The following is a 15455-nucleotide window of genomic DNA, read 5'->3' as shown; positions in this document are numbered from 1 at the left end:
ATGAAAAGATAATTGCAAGGTGTAGTATTTGCCTTCTTACATGAATAGTCTTTTATCCAAATAGCAAATATTCACTTTCTGGAACCCTGATCCTTTCTCAGAAGGGCATTTTTCTTCTTGAGAAATCCTGATTGGAGATGATTAAATATGCCACTATTTATCTTACTTTGGATTATTCTTGATTACATGATACCCATCTGTTTTTCCGTATGAGCTGATAAGCTAGTTTGATGTTATAATGCATGAGAAAGTGATACTTAATTATATGCAGAGGCACTTGCATATTATAGATCAGTCACACTGTAAGATTCCGGATAAGTATCCTACATTTATAGGAAATCCAGAAATTGCCAGAATTTACCGAAGATCTATATCTGATCCTATCTTATGGTCACACTTTCCAGATTTACCCAAAGTGAGCTGAGGGGGCCTTCAGATGACTCTCGATGATTTCTTAAATGTTTCTGCAATATAATACAGAAAGTATAATCTGACCGAAGAATGCAATGGTATTTAAAGTTATTCAATGTGTGATTTACATTTAGGCTACAGTCCTGTTCACAGTTCTCTGGAAGTAAACCTTACTGAAAACCAATGAGAGTTGCTTCTATATATGTATAGAATTGTGCAGTTACATTCAAAATATTATGGGACAGAAGAGATGCAACAGAAGATATTCATCATTGAAACTATCCATTCTTCTTTACAGGGCGAGGGGCGGGATACACAAGCCATTGGAAACTTGGTTTTGATTGGACCAGTAGCATTGGGCTGGATCTAAAGAACATAGGAAGCTACTTAAAGACTAAGTCAGACCATTAGTCTATCTAGGTCAGCATTCACTACACATCAAGTGAATGATGTTTTGGACTACAAATCCCATCAGCCTCATCAACGTGGCTCATGTTCAGGGAAGATGGGAACTGCCTTTCATCAACCTGTTCAACTTCCATAAAGGCATGGACGACTGTCACCTGTGAGGGAAAGGTCTGGATCTGAGGATTGGGGAATGCATTCTCAGGCTGATCAGCTTCTCTCTGAAGAAGAGGAGGAGGGGGAAGATTCACCCTGTCCTGTTTCCAGTGGTTTCAGGAGCAGAGAGAGAGACAGACACTGAGCAATTTCCACAGGAGTTGCCTAGTTACAAGATAATGGAAAGAGAAACAGAAAGGAGGGAACAGCCAGCAGAGATGTCATTAGAGAGTGTGGGAAACCCCCCTTTCCCCAAGAACTAGGAGGTTCATCCGTATTAGAAAAACAAAAAATGCAGAGAGGATGAGGAACTTCTCATTGGCACCCAGGATGTTGCTGGGGACAGAAGGGGAAGGATTTAGAGTAGTCAATTGCTCTCCTTGTGGAGAGATGTGGCTTTTTGCTTGCAACCAGATGACTGAATAAAAAGGACTATAAAATATAAACTGCTTGTTAATTCTTGCTGTGAAGTTACTAAAGGGAGGGGAGGACTGTCCTTAGTTCCATGTGCAATGGAACTTCCTGTCCCCTCATACCTGCATGTGTCCACATCCTCCCCAAATTCATTCAGGTGGTTTGGGAGAACTCCCACAAAATATTTACGGGGTGCACAGGGGTAGGAGATGGGGAAAGCTCCAGTATACAAGTGTAACTCCTTGCACTTGTTATTTGGATGCCACCTCCATATATTTCTACAACTACTGACAACAAAATGGAATAGAGACTTGTGCAAAATAAACTAATTGCAAAAGACTGGAGGGCACCATGTTAACTACACCAGCCTACACTGATTTACTGGCAACAAGCCTCCAGGGTTTCAGACAGGAGTTTTTATGCAGCCCTAACAGGAATGCCAGGAATCAGCCCTGAGACATTCTGCATGCAAAGCAAGTGTTCTGCCTCTGAGCCACAGATGTCCCCCAGTGGATTTAACGTTCTCCATTCACACTGTTTTCTAATCCAATTATTACTTGAAGCTGCTGTGGGGTGGGGGGTGGGGGGGACACAGGCACCTAAGTGAAGCCTCTTTTTTCCATAGTGGTGTTAACAGCAGGTGATTTACATCGGGAATAACAATGCAGTGGGTTTTGGTTTTTTTTAAATGCACCTCTGGAGCCATGACTCTGTTCAAAATTGGATCACCACTGCTTCAAAGTATACGTTAAAAGTGAGAAGATCAAGTCAAGAATTTTCTTCTTGATACCTGTTTCAGCCTTAAGGCTGCAACACAAACTTATGGGCAAAATGTATTTCGGGGGGAAATGGGTTGTCCACTTCAATTCACACTCTTAATGTAGCTTGCTGGAGTTTGGAGGCTTCATATGGCTTGCTTCTTTATTTTATTTTTCTTGACAGCACTATTCCCCCCATACATCACTTTGCAGTTCATCTGAAAGATGTATTTATGTGACTTCACTTTTATACTTTGAGGTCTTTGGCAGTGGGGAGGGAGTACTTTAAAGCAACTGCACAAAGGTTTACAGAAAAGATTAAGCCCGGTCTTTGATATTTGGAAGCCTTTAAGCTGCTGGAGGTAGCAAGGCTTTTCAAAGGATCTATATGGTTCCAGGTTATATATTTGCAATCCTGATATACTGACAGAAGGACACTTACATATTTCAAAATCGAATATATAAAAAAACCTCTGTAAAAAGAGGCGGTGAAAACCTGCCCTGTGACTCAGGCATTCACTGCCTCGTGAATTCTCAGTGTCGAAGTACCTGTGGAGCGGACCGTGTTCAGATTTGATATTCTTCCTTAAACTTTCTCTTTTTAAAAGTTACGCTTAGAATAACATTGGGGATGATCCACTTGCAACAGAGAAACATGGAGAAAATGGAACGTTAGAGGGAATTTGGAATGGGGGTGTCTTTGTCAGGGCCGGCCCAAGACATTTTGGTGCCTGAGGCAAAGGGCAAGATAGAGATCTCCCTTCATTCCCTATTCAGAAGTCAACTGAACTATTGTATCAGAGGACAGCTCGGGGGGGGGGGCACAGGGCAGGTTGTGCTGTATGCACACAGCTTCGTCCTTCATCATCTTGCAGCTGCTTCCCACCCACAGCTGCTTCTGTAGCCTGAGGCAGTTACCTCACACTGCCTAACGATAGGGCCAGCTCTGGTCTTAATAAACCTTCCATATCTCAATTTAGTCTTTCCCTTTCATGCTCAAAGCAATAGAAGTTTCTTGGAAGGCATGGAGAGGGATGGATGGATAGATGACAAGGTTTTGTGAGGCACGCATGGACCTCTTTTTCTCTGGCACTACCTACAAAGCACCTTTGCAAGTTCCAAGCCAGAGCAAAGCTTATTTTCAATAAACCTCTTGGCAAAGCTCATTGATAACTTGGTAACATGTTTTAATTGTGTTTTTAATATTTTCTTGGAAGCTGGCTAGAGTGGCTGGGGCAACCCAGTCATATGGGTGTGATATAAATAATATTTTTATTATATTTATTGTGAGGGGCTCTGGTTTGCTGTCTCTTACAAAGCTTATGTTGATTGTCTTGATTAACTCGCTGATAAGCTGAGAACTGTCTTCACCATCAAGTGTCCTTCATTTTGTAAAGTTTACCCTAAATTTGAACAGCTGTTAGCCTAAAAGTTAAAATGACAAACCTTTATTTTAAAAGGAAGTGGTTAGATGAAAACAAAAATTACCGGAAAACACATAAGACTCAGAAGTGGTGTAAGTATAGGTTAGAGAGATAATCTATCACCCCCGAAAGGTGAAACTGACAGGCCTATTTTTGTTTTGGGGATTTATTTGCTACATTTGTTATTTAACTGTCCCTGAGTGGTAACTAAAGGGCCTATCGAATTTCCGACCAGGTTCTGATGCATATGCCACTTTAGAGTAAATGGACTATTGCTATAAAGATTGGAATGTTGGAGTTTTAGGACTTATGGTATATAATCTATTTGAAGTTAGAGATGAGGTGAAAAGAAATGTATATCTGCCCATACGATTGTGCACAAGTTAGCGTTGCTGCAAAAGTCTTCCAGAGGATCTTCACTGGATTCTTGTATGCCCGTCTTAATCCCTCACGTCGTTCACCTTGAATGACTGGCTGACGAAGTGTCAGAAAAGACTAAGTAGCTAATTCTCACAGAAAATGACTTTGAGCATGACTGTAACCAGCACCGAGGAATGCCAAACTGGACCACTTTTTGTGAGATGGGGCATCAGTGACTGAAGAATTCTTATGAGCTTTTCCCACAGCAAATCCAAGCCCCAAGGTAGAAGAGCAAATTTAAGGGGCTCTGGGCAAGAGAAACTTCAAGGGTCCCCCACCAAGAGGGCCAATTACACATCACCAGAGAGAGAGAGAGAGAGACTGAAAAAGAGGACATCGATTTGCATAACACTGGTGTACTCTCATTTCTGTAAATTTTAGAAATCTTTATCAGTGATTAGCCAGTAGAGGATTTTCTTTGCTTGTGTATTCCATTCTGTAGGTCAGGGTGAGGGCCAAGTCAAATAAGTCAATTGAGTTGGTCAACTGTGTGGGAAAGGAAACAGGTTCGCACAGATAGCAAGAACCTTGAGGCACTTTTCAGGCAGAGTTTCTGGATAATCTGCATCACTCATTTAAAGTTCTGGGGCACCAAGGTGGCACCAAGAAGGCCTTCCTCATCATCTGAAGACTTGTAGGACAGCGGGAGTGGTGAAATTAAAGCCACTTTTCCTCTCAGTAGGATAGGCTCACCCAATTTTGACAGACTTACAGTAGGTGCCTCATAACTATTTTGGAATATTTCCCACACATTGGTTTCATCTATCGGAGGCAGTTTAGGGTGTTGCGACAAGTGTGTCTGCACTGGTTGCCACCCTGCAGGGGGCACCAAAACAATGCTGTAGAATGGAGCATGAGAGGAAGGGGGGTCAAATTTTAGCACCGCACAGGGCACAGCTGAAATTTGAGAGCCTACCACTGCCCCTATGCAGATCACAAATTATAATTAATAAATTGGTCCTAGCTCTAAATTGGTCCTAGCCTTGTGTCTTGCCTGTTTAATCTGCTCTCCTCACGTGGAAGAATAGAAAACCCATCCACAATCTAAAATTACAAACGAGGAGGTCTTCATCTGATGCAATAAAGCTTGTAATGTCACTGCCAGGCATTCTTCCTTGGGGATGGCTTTGCAAAGTCAGGGTGCCACCACAGGAAAGGCCCTCTCAAAAACCAAAGCAGCACTCCTAAAGTTTAAGATTAGAGGCACAAGCCTTGAAAAGAGACTTTGAGGCAAGTTAGAGTCTTGGGACACCTTTTTAAAAAAAGAAGGTAAATCAATGTTGTTTTTACTTTCTACTTAGTGTATGATAACAGTATCTCATTTATATGTATATTCACATGAACTTTTGTACACATTCAAAAACTGTAGCCCTGCACTTTTTTGTCTGGGAGCAAACCTAAGACCCATTAAACTAACAGGTGATGCATATCCCTGTAGAGTGACAATAGTATGGAACTGATTATACCAATCACGACAATTTAATAAAAATATGAACTTCCTTAAGGATTTCAGATCTTAGGCCTTCTGGCATTTCTTTTCATAACCTGTCATATATTCTAGCTTCTTGGTTTTAATATGAGCTTTTAATGACAGAGGTATTTGACAGGGCATTTATCAAAGTGGGGGGAGTTTTCTTATTATAATAGTAATTAGAGTATGATCAGCGCCTGGTTCAAAAGAAATGGCAATTAACTTGTTTTTATCACTGCCATGACATGCACCCTTGTGTCACATCCTTGATTGTCATTTTGTATCACTGTTAGTGTGTTTCTAATTTCATGTGTACAGTAAATAACTATAATCCAAAGTTGTTTGGGGGATTTAGACATAAATGTCTTTCGTTTAATGTGATTGCTTTCTTTGAGATTACAATACAAATTCAGCCAGGCCAGAAGGAATGATAACACTAACATTAAAATGATGGATGGCAAACAACCTTGAGAATTTCCATTCCAGCATAATTCTTTGGTGATGACAATCAGTCCATTTCCTGCCCTCAAACATAGGAAATCTGGAACAGCTGAAAGGCCCAGTGTAAGTCGAGTGTTGTTTTATATACTCTTTATGGGCAGTCATTAAATAAGTCTAACATTTACCCTTAATGTTTATGCCCTTACAAATACAATAGGCTCTGAATTGCCTGTTATTCATAAAATGTGTTCTGTTATAAAGGTCTGCTAATAACTCATCAAAATCGGAAAAGGAAATCAGGTATGAAAAACCACAGAAAAACCCAACTCAGGCAGGGTTGCCATATTTCAAGTAGTAAAAAACAGGACACTCTGTATTTCCCCTTGACTGGATTGACTTGACTCCTGGACAAAGCACCACCTTTCAGAAATTTCCCCTGGACATAAATTCTGCCTTTGAAATCCTGGTAATGTATGGCAGCCCTAACTCGGGTGATATTTATAATGAATTCTGGCCACAGGCAACCATCAGCATATGTCCACAGATTAATTTCATATTTCAACAAGGCAGTCCTATTAACCCTCTTTAGCTGTCTCAGTACTAACAGAGGGTTGGGTTCAGAATTTAGCCAAGGAGGAAAGTAGCAGGGAGGGGGTGTATACAAAGTTCATTGGTTTCAATTGGCTCCAGAAAGTAAATCTGCCTTGGATTGTGGCCAAAAGTGAACAACCTCTGGGCATATTTACTTACTTACTTACTTACTTACTTACTTAGGGTAATATAACATCTTGATTGGGGCAGAATATTAGGACTCCATAAGGAAACTAAAGACAGAATTCATTAGCTGGACCATAAAGAAGGCTGATCACTGAAGAATTGATGCTTTTGGATTATGGTGCTGAAGGAGACTTTTGAGAGTCCCATTCTTAAGGAAATCAGCCCTGAGTGCTCACTGGAAGGACAGATCGTGAAGCTGAGGCTCCAATACTTTCGCCACCTCATGGGAAGAGAAGACTCCCTGGAAAAGACCCTGATGTTAGGAAAGATGGAGGGCACAAGGAGAAGGGGACGACAGAGGACGAGATGGTTGGGCAGTGTTCTCGAAGCTACCAGCATGAGTTTGACCAAACTGTAGGAGGCAGTGGAAGACAGGAGTGCCTGGTGTGCTCTGGTCCAGGGGGTCACGAAGAGTCGGACACAACTAAATGACTAAACAACAACAACAACAATCAGATTTATATTATATTATATTATATTATATTATATTATATTATATTATATTAATCTTGCAGTCACCTGCTCTTTTGATACTACTGTATTATAGTTCACCTGGGTGGTCTGCTTCTCAAAGTCAACTTACACCCTCCAGGTAAGCATGGAATGAAGAACAAGCTTGGGGAGGAAAAGCACTTTAAAATGAGCCTCAAAGGCAGTCAGGGATGCAAAGTGCTTCCAAGTGCTGAAGCCAACGAAGCTTCTGAAATGAGAGATAACATTCAGAGGGCTCCGATGTCTGGGATGCATGCAGTTGTGGCTTTTATTCTCTTTTGTTTAGCATATGTGCAAGGTGACTTCTGGGTCAACTCTGACAAAAATCAGACAAGCTAGGCACAACACAAGCTGCTGAAGGTTTACGGTGTTTAAAAACAAACAAAAAATAAAACAGATGGGAGACCAGGTAGCTTAAAGGAATGGTGGAATCTATTCTTCCTCTTATCATAGAATCATAGACTCTGAGGATCATCTAGTCTAACCCCCTGAAATCCAGGAATATGCAGCTACCATATTAGCTGCAGGGATCAAACCTGCAATCTTGGTGTTATCAGCACCACACTTCAACCAGTTATAAGAGGATGATGAAATAAGCATGGTATGGAAGTTTATTTTATTTTTTTAAATGACTTCTGGGCCACTTATGTTACAGAAGTGGTATGCCAGGCACTGTTTGCAGCCTTTCAAAGTTCTCTTTTGTGCCTGTTTAGGAGAGGGGGGCATATAATTGTGTAACTGCTACATTGCCTCACTCCATTACAGTGCAGGTAAACTGTAGTGACACTGGAATTAGGAGGGCAGCTCCCCCCCCCCCTCCCGATAAAAATGCATCTATCACTCCCCATGTGGCCAACTGCTGTGCTGCAGCAAGCAAAACCCATCAGCATATGATCCCAGATATTTTGCAATTCTCCTCTTTGGAGTTCAGGACATAACCATAACTTTTAGAACGTTGATGCTTTAAAAAACTAACTAACTAACTAACTAACTAACTAACTAACTAACTAACTAACTAACTCTATGGTACTTTATAGTGTCTTCTATGTACTCCTTATTTTGCTTCTTTAATGCTGGCCACTGACCATAACAATAGGGATTTGGGCTGTGCTCCACCACACCAGCCGCCTCTGCCTTAGACCCTGGCAAAAAAGCTGGTGGTGAGAATAGACAAAGCTGAGATAGAGGGGGAAGTTGCCTGACCTGATATGATGCACATCATGTGATCCTGTGAGTGCTTTGTAACAAAGATAAAGATCGGTTAACCCTCAGCATGGAAGGGAAGCAATTGCTTGCTTCAGTTAAATTGCTCTGTTTGTGAACCAAGAATAAATGTGCTAGGCTGAGTTGGAGGAAAGGCATTTCCTAGTCGGAAGCCTTTCCAAGCCAGTAGTTATCCCTTCCACACACACACACACACACACACACACCCATGTGCACCCCACACAAATAATCACTTTTAAATAATAGTGTAACTGTTAGTAAGACTCACAAAAGACAGCCCCGGCAGCTGGCCCTCATCACTTTGTGGTTTATCATCAGAGTAATTGCATTTCAGTTATGGATTATTGCTATGCATCATACAAATGAGATGCCTCAATGATGTATTGATGGAGAAGCAGGGGTTGTCCAGGAAGAAAAAGATTGAGGAAGTCAACAACTCAATTTTTGTATGTGAAAGAGGAAAGATGACTCAGAACGAGAGAGGGGAGGATGTTATTAACTACTTCATTTAAGCTGCTGGTGGTGATGCTGCTGATGAATGAAATTTCCACAGTGATTTCTCTGTCATTAAAGCCGTCTCTTTCCCTCTCCCTCTACAAAAGGCCCTCAAATTGCTTTCCTTTTTTTTAGAAGGTATTGTTCCTATCCAGAGTTTCTTTAAAAAAACAACCACCACAAAACAACACTTTCTAAGCAGGTCCATTTGAATCAACAGTTAAAAACTGTTTTCCAGGCTGAGAGACACTTCGGTTGATCACAGAATCCTTAGCTCACTCCCTTCCCTACTGGTAGGCAGTTTTCCACTGACCAATTCCTCATGAAACCCACACACATTCAGGTTCACAGTGTCCATGAAGAACGGTAGTAAGCCAAGAGGCAGCAGAGGCAATGGTGGTGGAGTAAGCATAGTGCAAGATTAAATGCAAGTTACAAAAGTCTAACATACAAAGAGCATTTCAAGAAGCTCTTGGCAAGCCTCCACCTCCAGCAGTCAAAATAAAAGTTTCAAAAGTTCTTTTTCTTAGGTCCATAGCAGCAGCCCCATGCACTAATCTGAATACTTCTTAGTCTCTTACAAGTGGTCCTGCAATTAACTTGAGTTTCAGGGGTGCTGTGTGGCAGACTTCTAAGGGGGCATAGGCAGAATAAACAAAGGTGGGAAGTGCTCCCTCATGTCAGAACCACTGGATTAGTCTTCAAAGGGGAAACCTCATTACCCCGTGTTGGGACTGTCTTCCCCACAAACACCAGTTTCCTCTTTACAGTTTCTATTTAATTGGTCTGGACAATATTACAATTTTATCTCATCTGTCACAGCTCTTTAGAGTGATACTAATGACAACTTCATCAACATCAAGATGTAGATTTGCCAAATATTGCATTGGAAATAATAATAGAATATTGTGCACCTAAATAGATATACATTTCATTGGCTATGTGAGGCACGGGAGTAGGTTTTTGTGTTTATATTATGAAGAAATTGCTAATCTAGTTAAATTGCCCCTCTTTTACCGTGCTGCTGTTTCCAAAAGAACTGACCAGTTGTGATCTAAGCACCAGAGTAAATGCTTTTATTTACTGTATTTTTATCCTGCTTTTCAGAAGAGAATTGCCCCACACCCCAAAAGTGGCTCACATGAAGAGAGAGAGAGAGAGAGATGGCTGCCAAAAAGACAAGACACACAAGAAAAGGAAAACAGGTGGGAAACCCAGATGAAGAAGACCAGTTCGTCATGGTCAGAACAATGAGGTGACTGTATATACCCAGCTGAGACCAGGCCGTTCTTACCTTGCTGGTTCTTCCTTAAATAGCGGTTGGTGGTTCTTGTTCCTTTGGCCAATGGATGGAGCTACAGCTAGATGGGGAGAGGCCTTTATACCATTGCTCCTGCCATGGTGCTGAGCACACCCACAGCTGCCAAGGAAAACTCCCATTGCCATCAGGCTTGTTCAGGATGCAAACAGCAGCCTATCGGGATCACGGTCAGAGTAAAAGATGCTTCCTAAACCCACACCACAATCTCAATTCAGATTCTACCCCTGACAGAAACTGTAACTCAGATACTAATTGTGTGAATGATGTCAGGGGTAACTTGGCCTTTAGGAGCTGTCTGTTGGCTGCAATAAAAGCTTCCATTTCATACAACCTCTGCAACCTTAATTTGTAAACAAATGTTCAACAAATGAAGTCACTCCAGAAGAAATGATCACCTCTGTGTATTCTACTTTAGATACTCATGGAAGAGATTGATGGAGACAGCTAGGCACCTGGACGATACTGACATTCAGCTGATAAATATTGGGGGCTGAGTTTTTGTTTCATTTCTATCCATTCTAATTTACAGCATCATAATGAGCTGTATGCATGGAGCTATTGAATTCACATTTGGTGGCAGTAACCACCCTGGAAGGCTTATTAGTTTCATCATCCAAATACCCTGAACACTCTAAACAGTTCAGCAGAATTGGCACCATCTCCTTCATTTGGAATAGCGCTCACAATTCAGAAGTGATTTAAACTGGCATGTGGTCCCTGTCAAAGCAGCACCTAAGCTGAGCCACTGTAATTCGTCTCAGTTTCATGAGCATTATGTACACCCAGCCTGGGGAAGAAATAGAATTTTAATCCATGCCAAATTTAACTGCCAGAAAGTATAAACAAGGACCTGGAATGGAGAAACCCGCCATTTATTCAGAAGTTCATGCAGATCAAAGACGATACATACTTAAAGTTCTATTGGTGGTGCTGAGCTCATTTATATATTTCCAATGAGAAACTCAGTTTTTTCCTATTGATTCCTATTCCACTGTAGCGATGGACAAATCTTCCTAATTCCACCCAATTTCATTGTTGCTGGCACTCAGTCATAGGTCCATGCCTCCTGTTTTGTGTGGATTTTTTTAAAAGAATGCCTTAAAAATTTGCTTGGAATTATATGTATTATTGTATACATTGCTGCATGCCTTTCCCTCCAAAAATCCATATTTTTCAATACTGTTCAATGTGCTTTCCCATAAAATACATATTTTACATGTCCTTTAACTAGGTGATCAAAAGAGCCATTTATCACAAAGGCAGCAAGCATTCAAGTAACAACAACAACAACAACAACAACAACAACAACAACTTTTTATTTATACCCCACCCATCTGGTTGGGTTTCCCCAGCCACTCTGGGCAACTTCCAACAAAAGATTAAAAATACATTAAAGCTGATCAATACCCATTTTTATGCATATGAAATGTCCTACATGCCTCTTCCAGGGACTGGGATCATTGTGGGATGAGCAGAGACGGTCTCTTCATTTGCTTCAACTACAGCATAGCTGGTGTGATATGTAAATGGAACCTCCCATCCACTTCCCCCTTTTTCCTGAACCTCCTGGATTTATACATCTACAGTGGAACTTTCACCCTCTCTTCCTCCTGTATGCCTTTGCCCTTCTCCAAATGGTTAGGGGAATGCCAATAACAGATTGAGGAAATGAATGGGTAGGAGAAGGGAATAATGGTTCTGTTGCAGAAGCAGAAATCTTTGAATGCTTGGAACATTCGTGTAGCACTACTTTGGAAACAACAATTTCTTTATAGCAGATAATGTGAGACTCAACAGTGCCTTTCCCTTCCCTCCATGGGCTCTATTTTTACTCACCAGAAAAAAGAGTATTTTCTGATAATGATACTGTCTTGTTTCGTTCACCAGACAAAATAATAATACCAAAGGTCAACCCTCATGAGAGATATCTTGATGAAGCAATCAAACCCCTAAAATAGCCACACACTTTCTGTTTCTTTCCATACCGAAGCAAAATAATGAGACAAGAAAATGTATTCCTGATAGTAATGAAGGCACTTTTACACAGAGGGCAACTCTCATTTCATCTGAAGGTAATATTTATTTCCTCCTCGTCTCTGTGTATTTTCAGATATCCATATTAGTCCCTGGTTAGATACTAAGCAAGAGGCTTATCCAGACTAATCTGTGACTTTTGAGATCATTCTTTATGGTCTAATCCAAACTCGTTTTACCTCACATTTTAAACTCAGAGATGTGTAAGAGAACCTGGATGGTCCCAGGGGCATGTCTGGAACCTAGCGAGAAGAACTAGAAATATAGCTTGGAGGACCATGACATGCCACAAAAGCAGGAACAACTCACCCAGTGGGGTGGAGCTACAACACTAGCTTCCTGGCAACAGTGGCACTGCTGCTCTTTGAGAGGAAGACAGGGAGGGTCAAGGTGGCAGTAAGGTCGGTGAGAGTTGAGCAGATCCCATCTGGTGCTCTTGATGGTGTGACCGCACTAGGCGACATCAACACAATTGGTACAAGCAGAAGCTCATGAAGTGTGCGCAGAACAGATAACCAAAAAAATGTGCCACCCTGGATAGTCACCTGAAGTTAAAAATAGATTGATCAAGTAATTTCATTTATTGTTTTCTTCCTTTGCCCTGTGTACTCCCCAACCTGGTGGCCACAGTTTCCTGTCATTCCTTTTGCAATTTCATTTGTCTCAAAGCTGACCCAATACAAGCTCTTCAACTTCTGCTGCTGCCCTGATGCATAAGATTAGAAGGCAGGAGTTTGTCCCAAATGGTCCACAGCACCTCACTTTCCCTTGGTGCTGTTATGGATCCTATGCTGTTGAGGTAATGTTTGAAATTCACCTGGAACGTATTCCTCATACTGGTTGCGAAAATGCCTGGTGTCAGCAGCACTACTTTTAATTTAGTCAAATATATGGGTTGCCTGTTCTAGGAATCGTACAAGGGCAGGCACATTATTTGAGAGATGTTTATGCACTGCCTATTCAGAAGGAAGCATCTGTAGACACTTTAATGGAAAAATAAATCTGGTGGGAAGAGCAGGGAAGTTGTTTCTTTTTGTGGTGTTCAAGTGAGCTGATTCATGTGTCAGCTCTTCTTTCCCCCCACTCTAGCCAGCTTTGCATTCTTGAAAGAATGTAGAGGACAAACCAAATGACTTTAATATCCTCAGCTCGTGGTGCTTCATCCATTTAAACTTGTTGAGATGGGGAATGCTTTTGTGATTATGGCTATTACCACTCTTCTGTGATACGTTCACGTAGAACCCTTTTCAGAAATGTGAGCAATGACATTCATGCCTGTGCCGGTAATTTCTCTTATGCCTGTGAGTTGACTGAAGAGTCATTATTGTATAAGGATGCATCAGTCAAGGATAAATATAAAATTGCAACTTTCTGTCACATATCCGTATATTAGATGTGTTGGATATCCATGTTGAAATAGGATATAAAAAGAAAATACTCCTTAGTCAGATTGATAGGGCAAGTCCTTCAAAAGTGAGCCATCCAGAAATGGGCTAACTCTTAAGCATTCACACACTGGGTTCACTCTTTATAGATCTACCACCACAGGTGACTCTCAGTGGATAGTTTATTCCTCTGTGTCTATGCTCTTCTTTTTTATGTTTCCAAGATGCAATAGTCACTTTACAGAGGGTGTTCAATGTACTGTCTCAAATGATGGGAAAATGGGGGGGGTGTCATAAGACAAGGTTTGCTATCTCTCAAATTGCACTCCGAATCTGTCTTCATTGATTTTCAGCTGATACTCCAAAAAATTTAAGATCCACCTACTTTGGGTGATTTTTGTGATTTCTAGGCAACCGTACCGCAATTTCTCAGAAACTGATAAACTTCTCTGACTGTCTATTGACTGACACAATGAATTTCCCTATCATGTACTGGGTACATGACACAAATTGATGGTTCAACTCATGTGAGAGAAGTGGATCAGGCAACAGTTTGAGTGAGCAGATAAACATCAGAAAGAACAGCATCCACACCCAAAGAAATCCAAAAATGGCTGGTGGGTATGGCATTTAAAATAACATATAAGTGTTATTCTTCTGTTCCATTAAACTAAAGGAAGGAAAGAATGGAATTAATAAAATATTAGCACAAAAGAATTTATTAATCCACTACTACTCAAGGAAGTTATATCTTAACCCACTTGTTTCTCATACTTCACAGTGAATTGGAAAAAAAACAAGTGAGTTTGGATAAAACTTCCTTGGGCAATGGCGGATTAAGGAATTCTTTTTGTGTTGATTTTGTGCCCTCAAAATCATGAAACAGTAGAGGCTTGTAAAGAGTGCCTTTTTATCTGTTAATTGGCAGAAATTCAGGAGAAGTGGAATACATTAACTCGGCTAGATGAGAATAAGCATGCGTAAAGAGCTATAAATTTACATTTAACACAGACCATTTTTTTAAAGTGTCAGACTGTACAGTCTTCTTGTCAAACATAGTGTTTAATTATACTGCAGTATCAGCCCTGGATGTATTAGTCGTCTCCCACAGCCACTTGCTATTTCTCCAGAACACTGAGTCAGTTCACAACAGTCAGTTGACTGGTTGAGAAAGAAGGTTGAACAGAAGAATAACATGTGCCCAAACAACCATGGGGTTGTCAAGCTACCACAGAACTGCCAGAAATGTGGGCTGCTCAGCAGTGAAGTAAATTTGGGTTGAATGAAGATCTGACTATACAGTGGTACCTCGAGTTAAGTACTTAATTCGTTCCGGAGGTCTGTTCTTAACCTGAAACTGTTCTTAACCTGAAGCACCTCTTTAGCTAATGGGGCCTCCTGCTGCCGCCGCGCCACCATTGTGCAATTTCTGTTCTCATCCTGAAGCAAAGTTCTTAACCTGAGGTACTATTTCTGGGTTAGCGGAGTCTGTAACCTGAAGCGTATGTAAGCCGAGGTACCACTATATAGTAAAGCGGAAACATGGTCGCTCTTCTGTACAATGCATCTTCTAGTTCTCATGCCCAGCTGTAACTAAGCCTAAGTATGTGCAGCTGAATCAACAACATATTGAATTTTAGACTGTGAGCACTGCAAAGCAGGGATGTATCCTCTTATATTCTGTAGAGCAGGGATGGGGAACCCCAGCCTACATGGCCAATGGTCAGTGATGATAGGAGCTGTAGTTCAACAATAAAACAATGAACAGGGTGGTGATGCAATGACTATTGAGATCGACACAAGGTAATATCACCAAGGCAACTATCT

General features: G+C 41.1%; 1 long non-coding RNA gene across 1 annotated transcript in view; it reads right to left on the bottom strand.

Moving 5' to 3' along the window:
* Window positions 1-10371, bottom strand: part of LOC310701378 — a 33434-nt gene extending 23063 nt beyond the window's left edge. The window contains exon 1 of the long non-coding RNA XR_014523029.1: window positions 10183-10371. This is a non-coding gene — a long non-coding RNA (uncharacterized lncRNA). The remainder of the gene's footprint in view (window positions 1-10182) is intronic.
* Window positions 10372-15455: the final 5084 nt, after the last annotated feature.

The sequence above is a fragment of the Podarcis liolepis genome (assembly GCF_965112155.1).
Source record: "Podarcis liolepis genome assembly, chromosome: 1".
Lineage (NCBI taxonomy): Eukaryota > Metazoa > Chordata > Lepidosauria > Squamata > Lacertidae > Podarcis > Podarcis liolepis.
The sequence above is the reverse complement of the archived record's forward strand: the minus strand, read 5'-3'. Positions and strand labels throughout refer to the sequence as shown.